The sequence below is a fragment of the Bos taurus genome, chromosome 20 (genome assembly GCF_002263795.3).
Source record: "Bos taurus isolate L1 Dominette 01449 registration number 42190680 breed Hereford chromosome 20, ARS-UCD2.0, whole genome shotgun sequence".
NCBI classification, from domain to species: domain Eukaryota; kingdom Metazoa; phylum Chordata; class Mammalia; order Artiodactyla; family Bovidae; genus Bos; species Bos taurus.
In genome coordinates, this window is record NC_037347.1 from 48,041,868 (window position 1) to 48,069,439 (window position 27,572).

A 27,572-nucleotide genomic window follows, 5' to 3' on the forward strand; every position below is an offset into this window, starting at 1 on the left:
CAAAAGCATCAATTCTTCGATGCTCAGCTTTCCTTATAGTCCCCCTCTCACATCAATACATGACTACTGGGAAAACCAAAGCCTGACTAAAAGGACCTTTGTCAACCAAGTAATGTCTCTGCTTTTTAATATACTGTCTCAGTTGTTCATAGCTTTTCTTCCAAGAACCAAGCGTGTTTTAATTTCATGGCTGAAGTCACCATCCGCAGTGAATTTTGAGTCCAAGAAAATAAAGTCTGTTGCCGTTTCCCCATCTATTTGCCATGAAGTGATGGGACTGGATACCATGATCTTAGTTTTCTGAATGTTGAGCTTTAAGCCAACTTTTTCCCTCTGCACTTTCACTTTCATCAAGAGTCTCTTTAGTTCCCATTCACTTTCTGCCGTAATGGTGGTGCCATCTGCCTATCTGAGGTTATTGATATTTCTCCCAGCAATCTTGATTCCAGCTTGTGCTTCATCCAGCCGGGCATTTCACATGATGTACTCTGCATGTAAGTTAAATAAGGAGGTTGGCAATATACAGCCTTGATGTACTCCTTTTTCCGGTTTGGAACCAGTCTGTTGTTCCATGTTTCCAGTTCTATATGCTGCTTCTTGACCTGCATACAGATTTATCAGGAGGCAAATAAGGTGGTCTGGTATTCCCATCTCTTGAAGAATTTTCAATAGCTTTTTTTTGTTTGTTTATTCTTTTTTTGTGACCCACACAGTCAAAGGCTTTGGCATAGTCAATAAAGCAGAAATAGATGTTTTCAGGAACTCTCTTGCTTTTTTGATGATCCAACAGATGTTAGTAATTTAAGCTCTTGTTCCTCTGCCTTTTCTAAATCCAGCTTGAACATTTGGAAGTTCAGGGTTCACGTACTATTGAAGCCTGGCTTGGAGAATTTTGAGCATTATTTTGCTAGCATGTGAGATGAGTGCAATTGTTTGGTAGTTTGAACATTCCTTCTAATTGCCTTTCTTTGGGATTGGAATGAAAACTGATCTTTTCCAGTCCTGTGGCCACTGCAGAGTTTTCCAAATTTTCTGGCATATTGAGTGCAACACTTTCAACAGCATGATCTTTTAGGATTTGAAATAGCTCAACTGGAATTCCATCACCGCCACTAGCTTTGTTCATAGTGATGCTTCCTAAGGCCCACTTGACTTTGCATTCCAGGATGTCTTGCTCTAGGTGAATGATCACACCTTCATGATTATCTGGGTCATGAAGATCTGTTTTGCATAGTTATTCCATGTATTGTTGCCGTGTCTTCTTGATATCTTCTGCTTCTGTTAGGTCCATACCATTTCTGTGCTTTATTGTGCTCATCTTTGCATGAAATGTTCCCTTTCTTGAAGAGATCTCTAGTCTTCCCCATTCTATTTTTTCCCTCTATTTCTGTGCATTGATCACTGAGGAATCTTAATTCTTATCTCTCCTTGCTATTCTTTGGAACTCTGCATTCAGATGGATATTTTTCCTCTGTCCCTTTGCCTTTAGTGTATCTTCTTTTGTTAGCTATTTGTAAGACCTCTTCAGACTACCATTTTGACTTTTTGCATTTCTTTTTCTTGGGGATAGTCTCAATCACTGTGTCCTGTACAATGTCATGAACCTTCATCCATAATTTTTCAGGTGCTCTGTCTATCAGGTCTAATCCCTTGAATCTATTTCTCACTTCCATTGTATAATCATAAGAGATTCAATTTAGGTCATCCCTGAATGGTCTAGTGGTTTTCCCTACTTTCTTCAATTTTAGTCTGAATTTTGCAATAATGAGTTCATGATCTGTTCCACAATGAGTTTCCAGTCTTGTTTTTACTGACTGTGTAGAGCTTCTCCATCTTTGGCTCCAAAGAATATAATCAATCTGATTTCAGTATGACCATCTGGTGTTGTCCATGAGTAGAGTTTCTTCTTGTGTTGTTGGAAGTGGGTTTTGGCTATGACCAGTGCGTTTTCGTGGCAAAGCTCTTTAGCCTTTGCCCTGCTTCATTCTGTACTCCAAGGTCCAATTTGCCTGTTACTCCAAATAGCTACTGACTTCCTACTTCTGCATTCCAGTCCCTTATGATGAAAAGGACATCTTTTTTGGGTGTTTTAGAAGGTTTTGTAGGTCTTCATAGAACCGTTCAGCTTCTTTTGCATTACTTATTGGGGCATAGACTTGAATTACTGTGATATTGAATTGTTTGCATTGGAAACAAACAGTGATCATTCCGTCATTTTCCAGATTGCATCCAGGCACTGCATTTTGGACTGTTTTGTTGACTATGAGGGCTACTCCATTTCTTCTAAGGACTTTTGCCCTCAATAGTAGATATAATGGTTAGCTGAATTAAATTTACCCATTCCGGTCCATTTTAGTTCACTGATTACTAAAATGTCGATGTTCACTTTTACCATTTCCCGTTTGACCACTTTCAATTTAACTTGATTCATGGACCCAACCTTCCATGTTCCTAGGCAATATTGTTCTTTACCACACTGGACTTTACTTCCATCACCTGTCCCATTCACAACTGGGTGTTGTTTTTGCTTTGGCTCTGTCACTTCATTCTTTCTGAAGTTATTTCTCAACACTTCTCCAGTAGCATTTGGACACCTACCAACCTGGGGAGTTCATCTTTCAGTGTCCTATATTTTTTGCCTTTTCATACTGTCCATGGGGTTCTCAAGGAAAGAATACTGAAGTCATTTGCCATTACCTTCTCTAGTGGATCATATTTTGTCAGAATTCTCTACCATAATCCATCCATTTTGGGTGGCCCTACATGGCATGTAGTACTACAGTGCAGTACTTGGATGCAATCTGAAAAATGACAGAATGATCTCTGTTCATTTCCAAGGCAAACCATTCAATATCATGGTAATCAAAGTCTATGCCCTGACCAGTAATGCTGAAGAAGCTGAAGTTGAATGGTTCTATGAAGACCTACAAGACCTTTTGGAACTAACACCCGAAAAAAATGTCCTTTTCATTATAGGGGACTGGAATGCAAAATTGGAAGTCAAGAAACACCTGGAGTAACAGGCAACTTTGGCCTTGGAGTACAGAATGAAATAGGGCAAAGGCTAATAGTTTTCCCAAGAGAATGCACTGATCATACCAAATACCCTCTTTCAGCAACACAAGAGAAGACTCTACACATGGACATCACCAAATGGTCAAAACTTAAATCAGATTGATTATATTATTTGCAGCCAAAGATGCAGAAGCTCTATACAGTCAGCAAAAAAAAAAAAAAAAAACCCGGGAGCTGACTTTGGCTCACATCATGAACTCCTTATTGCCAAATTAAGACTTAAATTGAAGAAAGTGGGGTAAACCACTAGACCATTCAGGAATGACCTAAATCAAATCTCTTAGGATTATACAGTGGAAGTGAGAAATAGATTTAAGAGACTAGATCTGATAGAGTGCCTGATGAACTATGGACGGAGGTTCATGACACTATACAGGAGACAGGGAGCAAGACCATCCCCAAGAAAAAGAAATGCAAAAACCCAAAATGGCTGTCTGAGGAGGCCTTACAAATAGCTATGAAAAGAAGAGAAGCGAAAAACAAAGGAGTAAAGGAAAGATATACTCATTTGAATGCAGAGTTCCAAAGAATAGCAAGGAGAGATAAGAAAGCCTTCCCCAATGATCATTGCAAAGAAATAGAGGAAAACAAAAGAATGGGAAAGACTAGAGATCTCTTCAGAAAAATTAGAGATACCAAGGGAACATTTCATGCAAAGATGGGTTCAATTAAGAACAGAAATGGTATGGACCTAACATAAGCAGAAGATATTAAGAGGTAGCAAGAATACACAGAACTGTACAAAAAAGATTTTCAAGACCCAGGTAATCATGATAGTGTGATTGCTCACCTAGAGCCAGACATCCTAGAATGTGAAGTCAATGGGCCTTAGGAAGCATCTCTACAAACAAAACTAATGGAGGCGATGGAATTCCAGTTGAGGCTATTTCAAATCCTAACAGATGATGCTGTGAAAGTGCTGCACTCAATATGCCAGCAAATCTGTAAAATTCAGCAGAGGCCACAGGACTGGAAAAGAACATTTGTCATTCCATTCCCAAAAAAGGCAATACCAAAGAATGCTCAAACTACTGCACAATTGCACTTATCTCACACTCTAGCAACATAATGCTCAAATTCTCCAAGCCAGGCTTCAGCAATACATGAACCATGAACTTCCAGATGTTCAAGCTGGCTTTAGAAAAAGCAAGGGAACCAGAGATCAAATTGCCAAGACCCACTGGATCATTGAAAAAACAAAAGAGTTCCAGAAACACATCTATTTCTACTTCATTGACTATGCCAAAGCTATGACTATGGTGTGGATCACCATAAACTGTTGGAAAGTCTTCAAGAGATGGGAAAACCAGACTACCTGACCTGCCTCTTGAGAAACCTGTATGCAGTTCAGGAAGCTATAGTTAGAACTGGACATGGAACAACAGACTGGTTCCAAATAGGAAAAGGAGTACGTCAAGGCTGTATATTGTCACCCTGCTTATTCAACTTATATGCAGAGTACATCACAAGAAACGTTGGGCTGGAAGAGCAGCAAGCTGGAATCAAGATTGCTGGGAGAAATATAAATAATCTCAGATATGCAAATGACATCACCCTTATGGCAGAATGTGAAGAAAAACTAAAGAGCCTCTTGATTAAGTTGAAACAGCAGAGTTAAAAAGTTGGCTTAAAGCTAACATTCAGACAACTAAGATCATGGTATCTAGCTCCATCTCTTCATGGCAAATAGATAGTTAAACAGTGGAAACAGTGGCTGATTTTATTTTTGGGGGCTCCAAAATCACTGCAGATTGTGACTGCAGCCATGAAATTAAAAGACGGTTACTCCTTGGAAGGAAAGTTATGACCAACTTAGACAGCATATTAAAAAGCTGAGACATTACTTTGCCCACAAAGGTCCATCTAGTCAAGGCTATGGTTTTTCCAGTAGTCATGTATGTATGTGACACCTGATCACCGAAGAACTGATTCTTTTGAACTGTGTTGTTGCAGAAGACTCTTGAGAGTCCCTTGGGCTGCAAGGAGATCCAACCAGTCCATCCTAAAAGAAATCAGTCTTGGGTGATCATTGGAAAGACTGTCGTTGAACCTGAAACTCCAATACTTTGGCCACCTGATGTGAAGAGTTGACTAATTTGAAAAGAACCTGATGCTTGGAGAGATTGAGGGCAGGAGGAGAAGGGGACGACAGAGGATGAGATAGTTGGATGCCATCACCAACTCAATGAACATGAGTTTGGGTAAACTCTGGGAGTTGGTGATAGACAGGGAGGCCTGGCATGTTTCAGTCCTTGGGGTTGAAAAGAGTTGGACACGACTGAGCAACTGAACATGGCATGGCTCAATTTAATTCATATCACAATTTTATGTTAGATTTATTAAATTGAAACATTTAGATTCTAACTTAGTTACCCAGGTATATATGAGTAAACTATAGTAGAGGTGGTATTTATATAGAAACAATCTGGTTTCAAAACCCAAGTTAATTTAATCACCATCCATGCTATATTTGTCTCTGTATCTGCAAAATGTGAATAGGTTATTGTCTTTCCAGGTGGCATAGTGGTAAAGAATCTGCCTGCCAAAACAGGAGATGCATTAGACTTGGATTTGATCCCTGCGTCAGGAAACCCCCCTGGTGTAGAAAATGGCAATGCAGTCCACTAGTCTTGTCTGGAAAATTCCATGAACAGAGAAGACTGGTGGGCTACAGTCTGTGGGGTCACAAAGAGTACAACAGGACTGAAAGCACACACACAAATATGATTATATCGCTTCTCTACTTGAACGTCTTCTGTGAAGCTCTTAGTCATTTTTGAAATAATATTGTTAATCTTTATATTGTGACATAGAAGGTAATCTATGATTTATTCTACTCCTCTATCTTCAGCTTCATTTCACATCCTTCATAACATTACTTTTATCATTCAACAGGAACAAACTTTTTAAAACATGCTATTTCTTGCCTTCCACACTTTTTTTTTTTGAGATTTTTCTGTCTTTCTACTTTTAAAGCCCCTGGTCTTTCTTTAGAATTTAGTTTTAAGCTGAATCAAGTTTTGAGATGTTCTGAATCAGGGAGCCAAACTGAGATAGTAAACCCTCTTCCAGACTCCCATGAGTCTGTGATATACAGATATCCTGTGGATAATTTCTCTTCCCTACTTCCTACACATTAAGATTTGAGCTGTTTTGAGTAAGGGATTTTCCCCAGATCCTTAGAAACATAAATTCTAAATCATTCTGATAGTATTGTGGTAGTGTAAGAAACATGAAACACGGTGTAAGTATAAACTATTATGATGATTAAATATCTTAGTTTGTTTTATATATATATATATTTTTTTTGTTGTTGTTTTTTTTTACTTAACTGAGTGGAACTTTTAGTGCCGTGTATTCTGATGAGGTCAGAGGGAGAATGGAGTATAGCTGTGGAAAATAGTGAGGTCATCAGTTTTACAAAAGCTTCACCTACTCTTAAAGGTGCTTTGGTTAGAATAATACAATAAAGCCAATATAAAAAAGTAAAGTATTACTTTTTAAAGAGAAGAGATGGGAAGAACAAAAAGGATTCAAGCATAAAGTGATACACACACACACACACATATGTATGTATGTATATATATATATATATATATATATATATATATATATATTATATAGTGATACATTGAAATAAATTCCCCACTTGCTTTGGCCTTTAGGTAATGCAGGACTTTTGAAAAGACTGTCACTATATGAATTCATTTATATAAACTCTTACAAAGAGATTTTGAGGATATGTCTCAGCAAGAGATAAATAACTGAGGTATATTTTTTCCTACAGATTGCTCTATCCTGTGGAGGAAAGATAAATTAACTGTAATATGTCTATTTGCTTGCATTTCTGCAGTGACCAAGGTGGTAAGAGCATCTTTTCTCACTGAATATTTCTTCTCTTTAAATGTAAATCAATAACCTCACTACCTACAACCCTTTTCATTCCTCACAGGTGATAAAGATGACAATTTCATGACATTTTAAACTGAACAATTAAATAAAACATATTTTGACTTCTGTCCCTCAGTTCTTCAGAAATTATAAACATCTCTCTCTCTCTCTCTCTCTCACACACACACACACACTCACACACAGATAAACAGGAAGTGGCTGATATCAAGGATAATATATTTATGTATTTTCTTATCAAGGAACACTTGTCTGGGATTTTCCTATACTCTCTAAATTTCAGAGGACAGAAGTTGTGCATCTCACAGCTCTGTAAAGGATATCACGAAGGGTGATAGAAGGGCACTTAGTGTTCACCAAACCTACAGTTTAAAAGATATTTTCTTCCTTTCATGTGTTTATCATATCTTTGGAAACTGAAGTGGAATCTAATTTATGCTCTAAAATTCATATGTTAGAAAAGAGGAAGGGGGCATTTCTATAAGTAAACTTATATTCACTTTTAAGTACTCAATCTGGCTAAGGGAAAAAGTACTCCAGTTTGGTGTACTTAGTTAAATCTAGTGATTTGATTAATACCCTAATCACTATTCATTTCATAGTCTGGTCACTTTGGAAGATGTAAACAGACTGTCATATTTCTTACCACTTCATTTGTCCTTTCTAGTCACTTTTTGTTGTTGTTCAGTCACTCAGTCGTGTCTGACTCTTTGCCACCCCATGGGCTGTAGCACGCCAGACTCTCCGTATTTGCTTAAACTCACGTCCATTGAATTGATGATGCCATTCAACTGTCTCATCCTCTGTTGCCACCTTCTCCTCCTGCCCTCAGTCTTTCCCAGCATCAGGGTTTTTTCCAATGAGATGGCTCTTCTGATCAGATGGCCAAAATATTGGAGATTCAGCTTCAGCATCAGTCCTTTCAGTGAATATTCAGGACTGATTTCCTTTAGGACTGACTGGTTTGATCTCCTTGTAGTCCTAGGGACTCTCAAGAATCATCTCCAGCACCATAATTCAAAAGCATCAGTTCTTCTCTCAGCCTTCTTTATGATCCAGTCTCACATCCATACATGACTACTGGAAAAACCATAACTTTGTACAGACCTTTGTCGGTAAAGTCATGTCTCTGTTTTTGAATAAGTTATCTATGTTTGTCATAGCTTTACTTCCTAGGAGCAAGTGTCTTTTATTAATTTATTTTTTTTAATTTTATTTTTTACAATAATTTACAATATTATATTGGTTTTGCCATGTATCAACATGAATCCGCCAAGTGTCTTTTAATTTCATGGCTGCAGTCACCATCTGTAGTGGTTTTGGAGCCCAAGAAAATAAAGTCTGTCACTGTTTCCATTGTTTCCTCATCTATTTGCCATGAAGAGATGGGACCAGATGGCAGGACCTTAGTTTTTTGAATCTTGAGTTTAAAGCCAGTTTTTTCACTCTCCTCTTTCACTTTCATCAAGAGGCTCTTTAGTTTCTCTTAGCTTTCTTCCATTAGGGTGGTATAATCTGCATATCTGAGTTTATTGATATTTCTCCTGGTAATCTTGATTCCAGCTTCATACAGCCCAGCGTTTCACATGATATAATCTACATATAAGTTAAATAAGCGGGGTGACAGTATACAGGATTGACACACTCTTTTCCCAATTTTGAACAAGTCCATTTTTCCATGCCCACTTCTAACTGTTGCTTCTTGACCTGAGTACAGGTTTCTCAGGAGGTAGGTAAGGTGGTCTAGTATTTCCATCTCTTTAATAATTTCCCACAGTTTGTTGTGATCCATATAGTCAACAGTTTTAGCATAGACAATGAAGCAAAAGTTTTTTTTTTTTCTGGAATTCCTTTGCTGTTTCTATGATCCAACACATGTTGGCAATTTGATCTTTGATTCCTCTGCATTTTCTAAATCCAGCTTGTACATCCAGAAGTTCTTGGTTCACATGCCGTTAAAGCCCAGCTTGAAGGATTTTGAACATTACCTTGCTATCATTTGAAATGAGTGCAATTGTGCAGTAGTATAAACACTCTTTGGCATTGCTCTCCTTTGGTATTGGAATGAAAACTGACTGTTTCCTGTCCCATGGCCGCTCTGAGTTTCCCAAATTTTCTGGCATATTGAGTGCAGTACTTTAACAGCATTATCTTTTAGAATTTGAAATATCTCAGCTGGAATTCCATTACTTCCATTAGCTTTGTTCATAGTAATGCTTCTTAAGTCCCACTTGACTTTACACTTAAGGATGTCTGACTCTAGGTGACTGATGACACCATCGTGGTTAGTTCTTCTGTGGATTCTCGCCACCTCTTCTAAATGTCCTCTGCTTCTGATAGTCCATACTGTTCTGCCTTTATTTAGCCTATCTTTGCATGAAATATTTCCTTAGTATGTCTAATTTTCTTGAGAGATATCTTGTCTTTCCCATTTTATTGTTTTCCTCTATTTCTTTGCATTGTGTTCTCAGCTTTGGTACAATAGAGCATCCTCAGAGGACTCCATTGTTGAGTCATCACTTGATTAGTTTAATTCAGTTTGACTTATCTGGCCAATAGATTTCTATTTTCTTGCTGTTGTTGGTGCTGCCTGCCTTGCTTCTCTACCAGGTGTGATGCTGGCTATTGCTGATACCAGTTGTGGAGCCGCAGAATTCTATATGCCCTGAAAGGGATACTCTTTTCCTTTTCCTGATGCAAATATGGCTAATTAATTCTCATTTTTTGTTCTTATAAAAGGGAAATAGTTTTCTATACTTTTATCTCCACCATATATTGGAGTAAGTAGTTTCCATGAAGATGCTTTCAGGAAATACCTCAGGTCCCACTTCTTTGCTATCATTATTGAGCCATTTTGGATATTAGGTTTTCTTGAAGTTTCTGGGAGAAGGCAATGGCACCCCACTCCAGTACTCTTGCCTGGAAAATCCCATGGACAGAGGAGCCTGGTAGGCTGCAGTCCATGGGGTCGCTAATAGTTGGACATGACTGAGCGACTTCACTTTCACTTTTCACTTTCATGCACTGGAGAAAGAAATGGCAACCCACTCCAGTGTTCTTGCCTGGAAAATCCCAGGGATGAGGGAGCCTGCTGGGCTGCTGTCTATGGGGTCGCACAGAGTTGGACACGACTGAAGCGACTTAGCAGCAGCAGCAGTAGAATTCCAAAATGCCTCCTTAAAGTTTCCCAGAAGAATCCCTGTAACTATGAATGTGATGAAATATGACCTTCATGATTATCTTATATTAATGGCATTGGGATTTGGCACGTATAATTAAGTTTACTAATCAGTTAATTTTGAGTTAATCAAAAGAGAGATTCTCCAGGTCAGCCAAATGTAATCATATGATCCGTTTAGAAGAAGAGTTTCTTAAATTTGTGGTATAAATGAAGGTAAGAGAGGTTAGAAATGCTGAAAGAATTCAAAATACTACTGCTGGCTTAAGATGGAGGGGAGCCCAGAACAGGGAACACATTGGTTTAGAAGCTGAAAGCCACACCCAACTGACAGCCATAAGGGAAATGGTGACTTCAATCCTGCAACTGCAAGAAACGAAATTCTGTTGACAACATGAATGAAATCAGAATCAGACTCTTCTCCAAAGTTTTTTTGAGAAAAGCTTCAACCAAAGATTTTTATTTCAACCTTGTGATACCCTAATCCAGGAATCCAATAAAGCCAGCCAGCCAAGAATTCTGGCCTACAGAATGTGAGAAAATTAGCCCATACTTAACCTTTAATTCTGAGTTGTATAATTTGTGTTATTTGAGTAGCTAAATTTGCAGTTACTGTTACATCTACTGTTCTATGTAACATTTCCTGTAATAATAAAGCCATGTCAATAAAGACATAAAATAGACAGGTCATGCTAATATATGCCATGAGCTGAACAAATCTCTTATGGTTTCAGTTCTCATTGGGATTTTTTCTCGTCTACTACAACCAAGTAGCCCATCGGTAAGCATTTTCAGTTTCAAAAATACTAAGAAAGAAGATGCCATTTGTGCCACTAAAATATTCTTTAAAAGGGTTTTTTTTTTTTAATATTATATTTTGTACTAGTAAATGTACATGCACATGTTAAGGCGTATATACTATATGGAGGTGATTTTTTAAATGATGAGATCATAGAACTTTTGCCTACACTGTGACAATAAGATGGATGGTTTGTACAAATCAAATTCTCTTGTATTAAATTTTCTTTCTTTCTCACTTTTACCTGAAACTAAATTTAGCTATGACAGTACATTAATGTAATTTATTTCACTCTTGATATAAAAAGTCAGAAAAGTTGATGTCTAAAATGAAAAAAAATATATATTTTCTTACAATATTTTGATCATAATCATTTTATTCATTTTATGGGTGAAGAATGTTATATGCTTTCTAAAATATATAATTTTTCTGATTTTTTAAAAACTATATTCATCAGCATATTTAACAATTAAAATATTAGACTTTAAATACTATATAATTTTGAGGTTTAATTATATTAATTTGTAATGACAAATATTGGAGGTTGATTTTTTGTAAATACTGAATTTTTGTTAGAAATTATTATTATAAAACATATGATTAACATAGAAAATACACAGAAAAAATCATCTACCACCCAAAATAATCATGCTACTTCATCTGAACACATTTTTGGGTACTTCAGTGCAGTAGACTCTTTTTTTGATATAAAAGATTTTGGCCTATGATGACATTTCTATTTAATTTTATTTGATACATTTTCTCACCATTAGAGCTTTCTAAATTCCTTTATGTGTATGTGCATATGTGTTTGTATGTGTACATATATCATATTATATATATATATCCTTGGTCATTTCTTTATCCAGAAATTAATGTTTCTGAGTTGCAGTAAATCATGCAGCTTTTCATCTTTATCTGTGTTTTGTGTTCATTATAATTGTAGTTAATCCTACCACATTATTGGGTTTTGTATCCTCCTTTACCCACTTAATATTTAATATATGTCATATTTTGATTTATGTGAAAGATGTTAAGCCATAGTCTGCAAGAATGTTCAACATACCATTCCAGGTTAACAATGTGAAATTTCAAAATATTTGAAAGCTGAATTGCTTTTCAATTAAAATATGGCATTTAGCATTACAATACATCTTTATTACTGTACATATTTACTGTGGTACCTATTTAATTTTCATCCTCCTACAGTCGGTGTAGGGGCTTCCCAGGTGACTCAGTGGTAAAGAATCCCCCTGCCAATGCAAGAGATGCAGGAGACTCAGGTTCAGTCCCCTCTGGAGGAGGAATGGCTACCCTTTCAAATATGCTTGCCTGGAGTATCCCATAGACAGAGGGAGACTGGCAGGCTGCAGTCCATGGGGTCACACAGAGTCGAACACCACTGAGCATATAAGCACACTCAGTAGTACTCTGTCGATTTCTAGGTATTTTAAGTAATATGGGAACCTAGAGAAATATTAAAATGTGTCTTTATATTGATATTTTGGTCTGACTACCGCACTGAAAAAATCCAGTGTATTTTCAAGTCAGCTACTTAGTGTGGAAATCATCTTCAATCTGCATTAACTAGTAGTATATTCTGTGTTATATAAAATAAAATTGTAAGTACTTTTAAACTGTCTCTAACGTTATAAGTCGGAGAAGGCAATGGCACCCCATTCCAGTACTCTTGCCTGGAAAATCCCATGGGCAGAGGAGCCTGGTAGGCTGCAGTCCATGGGGTCTCGAAGAGTCGGACACAACTGAGCGACTTCACTTTCACTTTTCACTTTCTTGCACTGGAGAAGGAAATGGCAACCCACTCCAGTGTTCTTGCCTGGAGAATATCAGGGACGGCCTTCTGTGAGGTCTCACAGAGTCGGATACGACTGAAGCCACTTAGCAGCAGCAGCAGCAGCAACGTTATAAATATGTATCACAACACTGAGATAACATTTTTAATAGTATTCCTATGACTATCTTGACTATTACCCCTACTAACTACTTGTAATAGTGATAGTTCAGATGCTATATTCTAAGCACCAGGTTTACTATTCACACTATATAATGAAATATAATTATTTTTTTCTATGCTATGATATTGAGGATAGGTTTTAGTCTTTATAGAATTTTTAGATTTTTAATTATATATATTCTTTTTATGACTTCTTAGCAGGCCTAAAAGATTTCCTATAGTTTTTAAACATTTGAAATCTATACATGTAGCAAAAATCAAAGGAAAAAAGTCACATTTATGTCAGTGATTTAAGCTAAACCAATACCTTTTGTGATGTTCTTTGTTTGGAAATATGTATTAGTAATAATTTTGTTTAATGGAAGATGTACATCACACATGCAGAAAATGAGTATGCAAGCATCCTTAACCCCCAAAACCAAGTGTGCCCTATAAACACAGGGATCGGCATAACTTGGAATCAGGTGTTTAGCATCTCTCTTTCACTTGGCAACCAGAGAAGTAAGATTTCAAACTCCTGAGGCTAGTCCATCGCAGAAAGAAACTGTCAGGGAACTGTGCTACCAGCTATGCCTCTGGAAATTTCTTATTAGTGAAAGCCTCACTGGGCCAACTACATAGATGATATATACCTTTTAAAATTTTTTTATAAAACAACTGTAAGAAACTTTTATATCTATCTCATATAGAATATCTATTTTAAAAACACAATTGCTTTTTTGAATGGAGAAAACAGAATCACCCTAACTTTGTGAAAGGGCAATGCAGTGTTTCTGTTTTAATGATGGCATCAGTCTCCTATCCATACCAGATTTATTCTTCCTTCACCTTAAGCATGTTGATGCTTCAGCCAATATTTGTCATTTAAAAGATATTTCTGCTTTATATGAAAGTACAGTTGGATGGCATATATTTATCATTCTTCTGTATTTATTCAGTATTGACCCTCACATGCAACTTGGTGCTTTAACTGTGCTTCCTGTAAATTATATTGGAATATTCCCCAATCACCTACCTGGCTGTTGCTTTAGATATCTGTATTTGGTAAAATACTCTGAATAAAAAATATATTCAAATGTGAGAGCAGTCTAAAATATTCATTCATTCAGCTAGTCACTCCTCCATACTGTCTTAGAATAGCAATTAACCCCCCTAGAATAGCAATTATCATGCAAAACATGACCCTGGCCATTAAAGAGATTATAGTTTGTTCTAGGAAAACAATGGTAATGAAACAACCTATGGCATCATGAAAGTTATGATGGATTAAAATAATGGACACTGAAATCAAGAAGAAAAGAAGTTTCAAAACATTGAAATGATTCTGTAAGCATATTTTTAAAATAAGAATTGACCTTGTCCAAAATTTTAAATTTAACTAATGTTTAAATACAAGCACTTTGATTAGTTAAATCAACGTATTTGTTTGTCTGTTTTGAAATATTCTCTTGAAAGAATTGTAAGACTACTCTCTTGAAAGATAACTTCTTGATTTTTCTGATGATCCTTGTTCCTTAACATACTTGACTCTCAGAGCAGAGTATCTGCATTTGCTGACATATATTATCTGATATTTAAGGTCTCCTCCACCAAACAAAACAAAAACTAGTTTTGACCCATTTTTAACCCTATATCTGCAACCATGGCAGCCCATGTTTCAGCAATGACAAGAATAATTTCACTAAATGTTTTCTCACATTATTATTAATTATCATTCTGTTCTTTCTACTGTTTTAATTATACTCAGTCTGTCTTTTCAAAGGTAAATCATTTTCATTTTAACTGTCATTTTCAGCTGGCAGTATGTCAAAGTGTTATACTCATGAAAATGGCTTCCCTGGAGCTCAGATGGTAAAGTGTCTGCCTGCAATGCTGCAGACCCCAGTTCCATTCCTGGGTCAGGAAGCTCCCCTGGTGAAGGAAATGGCAACCCACTCCAGTACTCTTGCCTGGAAAATTCCGTGGATGGAGGAGCCTAGTAGGCTATAGTCCATGGGATCTCAAAGAGTCAAACATGGCTGAATGACTTCAGTTCATATTAAAAAATTATACAAATGTATACAAAGTGAGTGCACATCCCAAGAATAATTTATATAATTAAATGGCATTTCGCAAAGAAAATTCTACACTGTCACATACAAAAAGTAAGTTTTAAATATTCATATGTTAACTGAGATAGTGTTAGGAATACAAGAAATAAGTACTTTCACATAAGAAAAATATCTGTGCTGAATTTATTGGCTTATTATACAGCTTGATATCTGCTTTAAAAATCTGCTAGTTCTTTAAAATATGTAATATAAACATATAAGGATAATGACTATTTTTTACACTGATTATATATGAAATATATGTGTATGTCACACATACACACCATACATACATAGTGTTTTCTACAGGATAAGTTTTGTGTTGTTATACAAAATGTGTTTCAGTACTTGAAATATTCTCCCTAGCAATTCTAGACTCCTGGGGCACCAGGATAAGAGAAAATAGAAATAATGACAAAGGGAATTTCTAAAAACTTGTGGGATTTATTATCTGTCAAAGAGAAAAAAATCTCTGGAGAGAGCAATTTGACTTCTCAAGTTTTCCCAGTTGAGTACAAATTGCATAAAATAGTTCTTTCCAAGTAACCCTGTAAGGAACTCTTTTAATACTCATGTCTTTTGAGGTTTAATAGTCTATGCAATATTCATAACAAATAAAATGAATTTCTTAAAGGTCAAAATTAACCTAATGTTTATATGCCATGAAATTTCATGTTTTAAATCAGAAACAAAAGAGGCTATATGCAAAAGTATTATGAGAGATTAGCTTGAAGGTCTTAAAATAGTTAACTAGAGAATGATTTTAAAATCAGAGAAATTCAATCCAAGGGGTTTTCAGAATAATTCGTTGTAATTATGTCATAGGAATCATGCATTAGGAAAAAAAATATATACATACATGCAATTATATATATATATATGTGTATATATATGTATACATACCTATGTAGTATCATAATTTTATGTCTGTTCATTATAATGTTAAAGTAGGTATTGGTAAGATACTATACATACAGTTTTTTTTAACAGCATAATTTAGAAGCCAATGTTTCAATTTTTATTTTACTAATGAGTATGGATCTAATCAAAAAGAAACTTTCAGAGGAAAGTTTATACACAGTTGGGCTTCCCTGGTAGCTCAGACAGTAAGCCAAGTGTCTGCCTGCAATGCAGAAGAACCAGGTTTGATCCCTGGGTCAGGAGGATCCCCTACTGAAGGAAATGGCAACCCACTCCATTGCTCTTGACTGGAAAATACCATGGACAGAGGATCCTGGTAGGCTATAGTTCATCCATGGGGTTGCAAAAGTTGGACGATCAATTTATTTGACAGAAAATAATTGCTAAATATCTAATATTGAATTAGATATAGTGACAGGATGAGGCATGATTTGTCATAGTTTTAATGATTTAGAATATAAGTCTTTGACTTTTTTATTCTGGTCAAGCATGTAAGGAATTGGAAGTTAGTACTCTGTCCTGAAAACAATTAATGACTTTCTAAAACTGAACAGTGAAGACCAGATGAAATCAATAGGGAATTCTATCAGACATTTAATGAAGAAATTATACCAGCCATCTAAAATTTCTAAAAGATAGAAGCAGAAGAAATACTTGTTGACATTCTGTGAAGTCTGCCTTATACTAACACAAAGATCAGTTCAAGATATTATAGGAAAAGAAAATTATAGACCAATTATTCTCATAAACATAGATGCAGATATCCTCATCAAAATATTAGCAGATAAAATTCAACAATGTGTAAAAAGAATTATACAACATGCCAAGTGGAATTTATGCCAAATTTAACATTTGAAAATCAATTAATACAATCCATCATATCAAAAAATTAAAAGATAAAAATAATTTCATGGCTGAAGTCAGTGTCCGCAGTGATTTTGAAGCCCAAGAAAATAAAATGAGCCACTGTTTCCATTTTTTCCCAGTCTGCCATGAAGTGATGCAACTGAATGCTATATATTAGTTTTTATAACGTTGAGTTTTAAAACAGCTTTTTCACTCTCCTCTTTCACCTTCATTAAGAGGCTCTTAGTTCCTCTTTGCTCTCTGCCATTAGAGTGATATCATCTACATTTCTGAATTAAATTCACCCATTCCCATCCATTTGAATTCATGGATTCCTAAGATGTCAATCTTCACTCTTGCTATCCCTGGCTTGATCATTTCCAATTTACCTAGATTTATGGACCTAATAAATCTAGAGATTCCCAGGGATGGGGAAGCCTGGTAGGCTGCCGTCTATGGGGTCGCACAGAGTCGGACACGACTGAAGCGATTTAGCAGTAGCAGCAGCAGCATGGACCTAATATTCCAGGTTCCTATGCAATATTGTTCTTTACAGCATTGAAATTTACTTTCACCACCAGAAACATTCATAACTGGCTATACTTTCTGCTTTGGCTCAGTCACTTCATTCCTTCTTTAGCTATTTCTCTGCTCTTCTATAGTAGCATTGTGGACAACTACCAATCCTGGAGGGTACATCTTTCAGTGTCATATTGTTTTGCCTTGGCATACTGTTCTTGGGGTTCTCAAAGCAAAAATGCTGAAATTTGCCATTTTCTTCTCCAGTGAACCATGGACACAAATGAATGATTTGTTACTCAAAACGCCAGCAAATTTGGAAGTTTCAGCAGTGGTCACAGGACAGGAAAAGGTTAATTTTCTTTCCAGTCATAAAGAATATGAATGTGAAAGTCGTTCAGTCATGTCTGACTCTTTGTGACTCCATGGACTGTAGCCCTCCAGGCTCCACTGTCCGTGGAATTCTCCAGGCAAGAATATTAGAGTGGGTCACCGTCCCCTTCTCCAGGATATCTTCCCAATCCAGGGGTCAAACCAAGGTCTCCTGCATTGCAGGTGTATTCTTTACTGTCTGAGTCACCAGGGAAGCCATCCCAATGAAGGACAATGTGAATGAATGTTCAAACTATCACACAATTGCACTCATTTCACATGACAGCAGGAAAGCTGAAAATCCTGTAAGCTAGGATTTTCAAGTATGTGAACCAAAAATTCTAGATGTACAAGCTGGATTTAGAAGAGGCAGAGGAACCAGAGATCAAATTGCCAACATCCCTAGGATCATATAAAAAGCATGAGAATTTAAGAAAAACACCTACTTCTGCTTTGGCTATGCTTAAGCCTTTGTGTGGATCACAACAATCTGTGGAATAGGATGGACTGGTTGGATCTCCTTGCAGTCCAAGGGATTCTCAAAAGTCTTCTCCAACACCACAGTTCGAAAGCATCAATTCTTCGATTCTCAGCCTTCTTTATAAGTCCAACTCTCACATCCATATATGACTGATGATAAAACCATAGCCTTGACTAGACGGACCTTTGTTGACAAAGTAATATCTCTGCTTTTTACTATGCTGTCTAGCTTGGTCATAACTTTCCTTCCAAGGAGTGAGCATCTTTTCATTTCATGGCTACAATCACCATCTGCAGTGATTTTGGAGCCCCCCAAAATAAAGTAAGCCACTGTTCCCCCATCTATTTGCCATGAAGTGATGGGACTGGATTCCATGATCTTAGTTTTCTGAACGTTGAGCTTTAACTCAACTTTTTCACTCTCCTCTTTCACTTTTATCAAGAAGCTCTTTAGTTCTTTTTCACTTTCTGCCATTATGGTGGTGTCATCTGCATATCTGAGGTTATTGATATTTCTCCTGGCAATCTTGATTCCAGCTTGTGCTTCCTCTAGCCCAGTGTTTCTCATGATGTACTCTGCATATAAGTTAAATAAGCAGAGTGACAATACACAGCCTTGATGTACTCCTTTTTCTATTTGGAACCTGTCTGTTGTTCCATGTCCAGTTCTGACTGTTGCTTCCTGACCTGCATATGGGTTTCTCAAGAGGCAGGCCAAGTGGTCTGGTATTCCCATCTCTTTCAGAATTTTCCACAGTTTATTGTGATCCACACAGTCAAAGGCTTTGGCATAGTCAATAAAGCAGAAATAGATGTTTTTTTTTTTGAACTCTCTTGCTTTTTCAATGATCCACCAGATGTTGGCTATTTGATCTATGGTTCCTCTGCCTTTTCTAAAACCACCTTGAACATCTGGAAGTTCATGATTCATGTATTGCTGAAGCCTGGCTTGGAGAATTTTGAACATTACTTTACTAGCATGTGAGATGAGTGCAATTGTGTAGCAGTTTGAGCATTCTTTTGTATTGCCTTTCTTTGGGATTGGAATGAAAACTGACCTTTTCCAGTCTTGTGGCCACTGCTGTATTTTCCAAATTTGCTGACATATTGAGTGCAGCACTTTCACAGCATCATCTTTTAGGATTTGGAATAGCTCCACTGGAATTCCATCACCTCCACTTAGTTTGTTAGTAGTGATGCTTCCTAAGGCCCATGTGACTTCACATTCCAGAATGTCTGGCTTATACTGCAGCCACATAATTAAAAGATGCTTACTCCTTGGAAGAAAAACTATGACAAACCTAGGCAGTGTATTAAAATGCAGAGATATCATTTTGCCAACAAATCTGGACATGGTCGAAGCTTTGGATTTTCCAGTAGTCGTGTACAGATATGAGAGTTGGACCATAAAGAAAGTTGAGTGCTGAAGAATTGATACTTTCAAACTGTAGTGTTGGAGGAGACTCTTGAGAGTCCCTTGCACTCAAGGAGATCAAGCCAGTCATTTCTAAAGAAAATCAACCCTGAATATTCATAGGAAATACTAACGCTGAGGCTGAAGCTCCAATACTTTGACCACCTGATGAGAAAGCTGACTCATTGAAGAAGATCCTGATGCTGGGAAAGATTGAAGGCAGGAAGAGAAGGGGGCGACCAAGGATGAGATGGTTGGATGGCATCATCGACTCAATGGACATGCGTTTGAACAAATGTGGGGAGATAAGTGAAGGGCAGATGACCTTGGCATACTGCAGTCCATGGGTTCACAAAGAGTCTGACACGACTGAACAACTGAACAACAACAGTTTGCATATTGAAGTTGTTGATATTTCTCCCAGCATTCTTGATTCCAGATTGTGTTTCATCCAGCCCTGCATGATATATCTGCAAATAAGTGTTATAGAACAGAATTTTAATTTTTTTCTCCTTCTCTTCTATGAGAGGGGGAAAAAAGTGAAAGAAATCTTTATAAAGAATCCTCTTTACATTCTATCACTCTACTGCTGCCCCAAAGCAAAGTGTCAAAAGAATTTTTCCTCATGAATAAAATTATATCCATTAAGAAGATAACCTGTCTTTATTTATTGATGTCTTTTATAAGCTAGGGTAATCAAAGTATAAGTTTTGCCATTGATTACTATGATTATTTTAGAGTGTGTGTTTGTGGAAAATAAAATGCCTACAATGTTTGTGAATTGTCTCATAGATGTCTGGTGTGTGGATGTTTTAACTTGTGCAATATGATAAATTTACAATATTTCGGTTCTGGAGCTAGTTTATATATAAAAGGACTAGTAGGTTCCATAGTGGTCTGTAGGAGCCCTAAATCTCCTCTTAGATGTGTAATTACCTTGTTGGAGAGATCATATGGAGAGGTTCTGAGACTACAAGAAGTGGGAGGGAGGCCCACACGAGCCCAGACTTATAGCTGTATGTATGTATCAAGGCTTTAACCTTGTGAATGAGACCATCTAGGCTTGCCTCCAATTCTGGCAAGCCACATGATAAATATATCTAATACACCACAAACAACAGTACATTGAACAGAAGAGTTACCCTAGCAAAACCTAGTCTGATTCTTACCTTTCTAAATGGTGAAATATAATAAAATTGTTGTTTATGCACCTAATTTTTGTTAATACTTTCTAACGCAGCAGTAAATTATAAAAATTCATTCCTTGCTGTTCCTACCAAGTTTGCTGTTTTGTTAAGAAGGATCATGAGGGCTTTCCTGTAAGGAAGCCCACACTCTCATGACAACGAGCTGATAGAATGAGCAGTCAAGGAGAAAGATATTCTGCAAATTAATAGCTTAATATTATTCTGAATATGCATTGCAAATCTGATGAAATAAGTACAAGTGTGGACCATTTATGCCTTGGTCTCAGTGTGTGATAGACTCAGGCCAAAACACAACCACCTGAATTATTATAACACGGTAGTTTTCTATAGCTGTAATGATTAACATTATCTCATGGACTATTGATAGTATTTCCCCAGAATCTGGATCACATTGCTTCCCTGGTGATCAAGTAACATGGCCATAGGTATCTTTAGGGACACATTTGTAGTACATGTTTGTGACCATGTTGCAGAATCCTTGTCTATCCACACTGTTAAGCATTTACCACTTCATCTCTGAACTTGACACTTAAATGCAGTGAACTATTGGAACTTAGTTGGCATCAATGATTATAGTTCACAGGAATCAGGAAAATGTTTTGAGTTGTATATATATTTTCTCCAAATAGAAAACAGAAAAAAAAAGTGAAATAAAGATTGAGAAAGCCAATCTAAATGTTTATCAAAAAAGGACATTTACACTTTAATTAGTAATAGTTAGTCCTAATTTTTTAGAGTATTTTCACTAAAGCCTGTGGCTTTTCAATTTGCAATTTACATTCCATTCCTGAAAATTAGACTGTGTCACTTACTAACTCACATAAGTTTATGTTTCCAGTTGTTTTGTGGCTTTGATCTCTACAATTCTAACAGAGATTTTCACAAAGTAAATGTACATACCTATCTTAGAATATGTTTTTAAATAAGGAACAATTGAAGTTAACCAAGTCCTCTACTGTGTTTTTCTTCTTTTGAAAACCTCTCAACATTAGAAAATTGTCACTCCTTACATATCCCTGTTGCCCAATTTTAGACAGATTTTCACTCCAGCATCCATCATATTTTCAATTTAATAAATTCCTATACTTATTGATTGTCATACTATGCAATGACTGTCTTAAATTTTAAGGATAGAGAAATTAATCTGAAACTGATCATTTTCTTATTTAGAACAAAATTTTCTAGTAATTTATCTTATCATATGTATACATATCAATAACCATTCATTTTCACTCAAATACATTTAAAATCTAAAATAAAGTAATTATTTTTTCCATCTTAATATATTTGACTCATCTATTACAACCAAAATTTTATAAAACCAATAATTGCTCACACTCTGTCAAGTAGCTTTTGTTATGAAAATCAACACATTCTTCCTGTGTTACAAAGAAAATATATTTGTATGAAGACTACTAGATATATAATTTATGGGAAAATTCATTGGTTTATAGTCAGAACACTGAGTTACTATCTGTCTGACAACTTAGGCAGGAATTGTCACCATCATATATGTTAGTTACTTCAGAAGTAAAATAAAATACTTTGATTTGAGTAACTAAATGAACTTTTAGATTTCTTCTGATTCTAAATTTAGATAATGAGTATGTATATGGATTTCTGCAATGTGATATATTTTAAGCCCAAAATTCAACAGTTATAAATGTTTATTTTAGATTTTATGCTTCATCTTGCAACAAATCTGAAGGGACACAGTTAAAGAATATTTATTCTATTCATGAATCTCTTAATTCAGCTTCTTAAAAGTTTGCATGCTTAATTTCATCAATCAGACATTAAGAATAAAATGAAAGCCAACACTCTAGAAAATTTTACTTCCCAGGTGGTATTAGGATGTAATGTACTGGAAGTAATATAAATTACTGATTTAAGAGCCATTTAATATGACAATGTATTTCTCAAAGAATATTAAATTTAAGCAATTTCTTTTATATATAATTTACAATGTGATATATATGATTAATTTTCAAGACAAAGTACTATGTATAAAGAAAAAAATACAAATATCAATAGACATTCTCAATTAAAATCTGTGTGAAAAAACAGTAATCCACTATAAAGAGTGGATAAGGAAATAACAGTGATCCACTAATAGAGTGGAGAAGGAAATAGCAACCCATTCCAGTATTCTTGCCTGGAGAATCCCGTGGACAGAGAAGCCTGGTGGGTTACAGGCCATGGGGTTGCACAGTTGGACATGACTGAAGTGACTTTAGCATGCACTAAAAAGAGATAAAACCATTTTAATGCAAGACACCATTAGAAATATTTAATGTATAACTATACTTACACAAGTGAAAGGACAAAAATAAGCTTTTTAGGTTTCTGTAGCAATCTTTTGTGGCAAAGAAAAGAACTTCTGGAATTAACAAGAGAATTACCTAAGAGAGGCCAGTTTTTACTTTGAGTATACTAACAAATACAAACAGCTATCTAATTTAATCAGTATTGGAACACACAAAAAAATTAATGTAACTCATGATAAAGTAAAATAATATTTATGTTTTTTTTTCCATAAAGTTTTACTGGATTCACTCAATTTTCACTATATCAACAAAGCAACCACATGTAGTTGTTGAAAACAATGATCTGTTACATATAATATGCTTTTGGAAATATCATACCACTGAGGACTTCTTAAAAACTCGAACTGATGATTAATATAGTACTGGAACTATGTCTCAGTTCTAGAAATGGAAAAAAAAAAACTCATTCCATAATTTTCTCCCTTCTTCATCTGTGGCTCATTGACTGATTTCAAAATTTACTTTCTAGGTTTCATGGATGAATGTTCAAGCACATCTCTCAAGAAGTGACACATTCAATATTGGATTTGTGGTCATTTTATGGAAGGGTGGATAGTATGAAATAGTAGATTCATCTCAGTTCTTCAGTGCTCAGAGCAGTAGTTTAGTCTTTTATCTATTAGCTAGTGAATTTTAAGTGAAACACTACATCACAAATCTGTTTGTCCTGACAGATAACTTTATGTTAAGCAAACATTAACTATGAGTATTTAGAATGCACTTCAGTTTACAGATTCTGGTAATATAGACTGTATTTTCAGTTTCTAAATTCTTTATCACATGATATAGAAACAAAGCGCCATTTTTAACTACTTATGTATGTCATTGTATACATATGTTAAGCATGTATTTATAAAAACACAAATAGTATACATTTATATTTATAAATAAGTGAAAGTCACTCAGTCATGTCCAACTCTTTGTGAGCCCCACGGACCATACAGTCCATGGAATTTTCCAGGCCAGAATACCGGAGTGGGTAGCCTTTTCCTTCTCCAGGGGATCTTTCCAACCCAGGCATCAAACCCAGGTCTCCCACTCTGCAGGCAGATTCTTTACCAGCTGAGCCACAAGGGAAACCCATTCCATATGGATTTATAAATCCATATGGAATAAATGTGAGATTTATTGTGTGTATCCCTTTTGTTTCAAAGAATACTTTTATCAAATAATGACTGAAATTTGTTGAGCTATTAAGATATGCACTGTTTGTCACAGTAGCACAAGTTTATGCCCCAACCACTAATGCCAAAGAAGCTGAACAGTTCTATGAAGACCTAACACCAAAAATGATGTCATTTTTATCATAGGGGACTGTAATGCAAAAGTACAAAGTCAAGAGATACCTGGAATAACAGGCAAATTTGGCCTTGGAGTACAAAATGAAGCAGGACAAAGGCTAATAGAGTTTTGACAAGAGAATGCACTGGTCATAGCAAATACTCTTTTTCAACAACACAAGAAAAGACTCTACACATGGACATCGCCAGATGGTCAATACTGAAATCAGATTGATTATATTATTTGCAGCCAAAGATGGAGAACTCTATACAATCAGCAAAAACAAGACCTGGATCTGATGTGGCTCAAATCATGAGCTCCTTATAGAAAAATTCTGAATTAAATTGAAGAAAGTAGAGAAAACTACTCGGCCATTCAGGTATGACCTAAATCAAATCGCTTATGATTATACATTGGAAGTGACAAGGAGATTCAAGGGATTACATCTTATAGAATGCCTGAAGAACTATAGACAGAGATTCACAACATTGTACAGGAGGCTGTGACCAAAACCATCCCCAAGAAAAAAAAAATGAAACAAGGAAAATGGTTGTCTGAGAAAAATAGCTGAATAAAATGAGTAGCAAAAGGCAAAGGAGTAAGGAAAAGATATACCCAACTGAATACAGAGTTCCAGAAAACCGCAAGGAGAGATTAAAAAAAAAAAAAAAGCCTTCTTAAGTGAACAATGCAAAGAAATAGAGGAAAAAAATAGAATGGGAAAGACTAGAGCTCTCTGAGATCTCTCCCAGGGTTCCCACATAACTCAGTCAGTAAAGAATCTGCCTGCAATGCAGGAGACCTGGGTTCCCTTCCTGGGTTAGGAAGATCCCCTGGAGAAGGAAATGGCAACCCACTCCCAGTATCCTTGCCTGGAGAATCCCAGGGACAGAGGTTCAAGAAAATTGAGATACTAAGGGAGCATTTCATGCAAAGGTGGGCACAATAAAGGACAGAAATAGCAAGGACCTAACAGGAGCAGAAGAGGTTAAGAAGAGGTGACAAGAATACACAGAAGAACTGTACAAAAAAAGATCTTAATGACTCAGATAACCACAATGGTGTGGTCACTCCCTTTGAGCCAAACATCCTGGAGTGTGAAGTCAAGGGGGCCTTAGGAAGCATTATGGTGAACAAAGCTAGTGGAGGTTTAAAATGCTTAAAGATGATGATTTGAAAGTGCTGCACTCAATATGCCACCAAATTTGGAATGACCACAGGACTGGGAAAGGTCAGTTTTCATTCCAATTCCAAAGAAAATCAGTGTCAAAGAATGTTCAAACTACCACATAATCATGCTCATTTCACAGGCTAGCAAGGTAACGCTTAAAAACCTTCAAGCTAGGCTTCAACAGTACATGAACCAAGAAATTCTAGAATGCACATGTTGGATTTAGAAAAGACAGAGGAGCCAGAGACAAAATTGCCAACATTCATTGGATCATAGAAAAAGCAAAAGAATACCAGACAAAACAGCTGCTTCCTTGAGTACACTGAAACTTTGATGATGTGAGGGTGTTAAATGCTCAGTCCTGTCTGAATCCTTACGATCCCATGCAATGTAGCTCACCATGCTCCTTTGGCCATGGAATTTTCCAGGCAAGAACACTGGAGTGGGTTGCCATTTCTTTCTTGATGGTATCTTCCCAACCAAGGGATTGAATCCGGGTCTCCCACATTACAGGCTGATTCTTTAACGTCTGAGCCTCCAGGAAAATCATCAAATTCACATTTGACAATGTGGATCATAATTATGGAAAATTCTTAAAGAGATAGGAATGCCAGACCACCTTACCTGTCTCCTTAGAAGCCTGTATGCAGGTAAAGAAGCAACAGTTAGCACCTGAAATGGAACAAGGGACTAGTTCAAAATTAGGAAAGGAGTACACCAAAGCTGTATATTGTCACCTTCCTTATTTATCTTCTCTGCAGAGTACATCATGCAAAATGCTGGGCTGGGGTGAAGGACAATCTGGAATGAAGTTTGCATGGAGAAATATCAATAACCTCAGATATGCAGATGACACCACCCTTATGGCAGAAAGTGAAGAGGAGCTAAAGTGCCTCCTGATGAAACTGAAAGAGGAGAGTGAAAAAGCTGGCTTCAAACTCAGCATTCAAAAAACGAAGATCATGGCATTTGGTCCTATCACTTCATGGCAAATAGATGGGGAAACAATGGAAATAGTGACAGTCTTTATTTTCTTGGGCTCCAAAATCACTGTGGACAGTTCCTGCATCCATGAAATTAAAAGACACATTCTCCTTGGAAGAAAAGCTATGACAGATATAGACAGCATAGTAAAACACAGGGACATCATTTTGCTGACAAAGGTCCATATAGTCGATGCTATGGTTTTCCAGTGGTGATGTATGAATGTTAGAGTTGGACTATAAAAAAAGCTGAGCCCCGAAAAATTGATGCTTTTGAACTGTGGTGCTGAATAATACTCTTGAGAGTCCTGTGGACAGCAAGGAGATCAAATCAGTCAATCCTAAAGGAAATCAACCCTGAATATTCATTGGAAAGACTGATGCTGAAGGTGAAGCTCTAATACTTTGTCCACCTGATGCAAAGAGCTGACTCACTGGAAAAAACCCTGATGCTGGGAAATCTTGTGGGCAGGAGGAGAAGAGGGCAAGAGAAGATGTGATGGTTGAATGGCATCATCGACTCAATGAATGTGATTTTGAGCAAACTCGGAGATAGTGAAGGACAAGGAAGCCTGGCTTCCTGCATTCCATGGGCTGAGACATGATTGAGTGACTGAAAAACAAAATCAGGTTGATTAGATGATAAAAATTATGAAATTGGATAAGAAATCAACACTGGATACTATATTGCCTAGAAGATATACACTACTTTAAAGTACAAAATGGTTGAGATAAATATGCAAGTTGTAAGCATAAATTCTCTCAGCTATTCTTTACCTTAAAATATATTTCTTTTGCTCTCATTTTTTTATAGTGTTCTAGGATTCAATTAGGCCACAAGTACAATGTATCCAGATCCTGTTATCTGTCATACAATGTACAGTATGCTTTTCAATAGACAAATAGCAGCAAATATTTTTTCACCTTCTTTGCCTTTTTTTGGTCAGATTCAACTATCTGTGCTTTTTATCCTTATTCTTTTAAATTTTAACACTCTATTTTGGACATGGTAGCAATGATAATG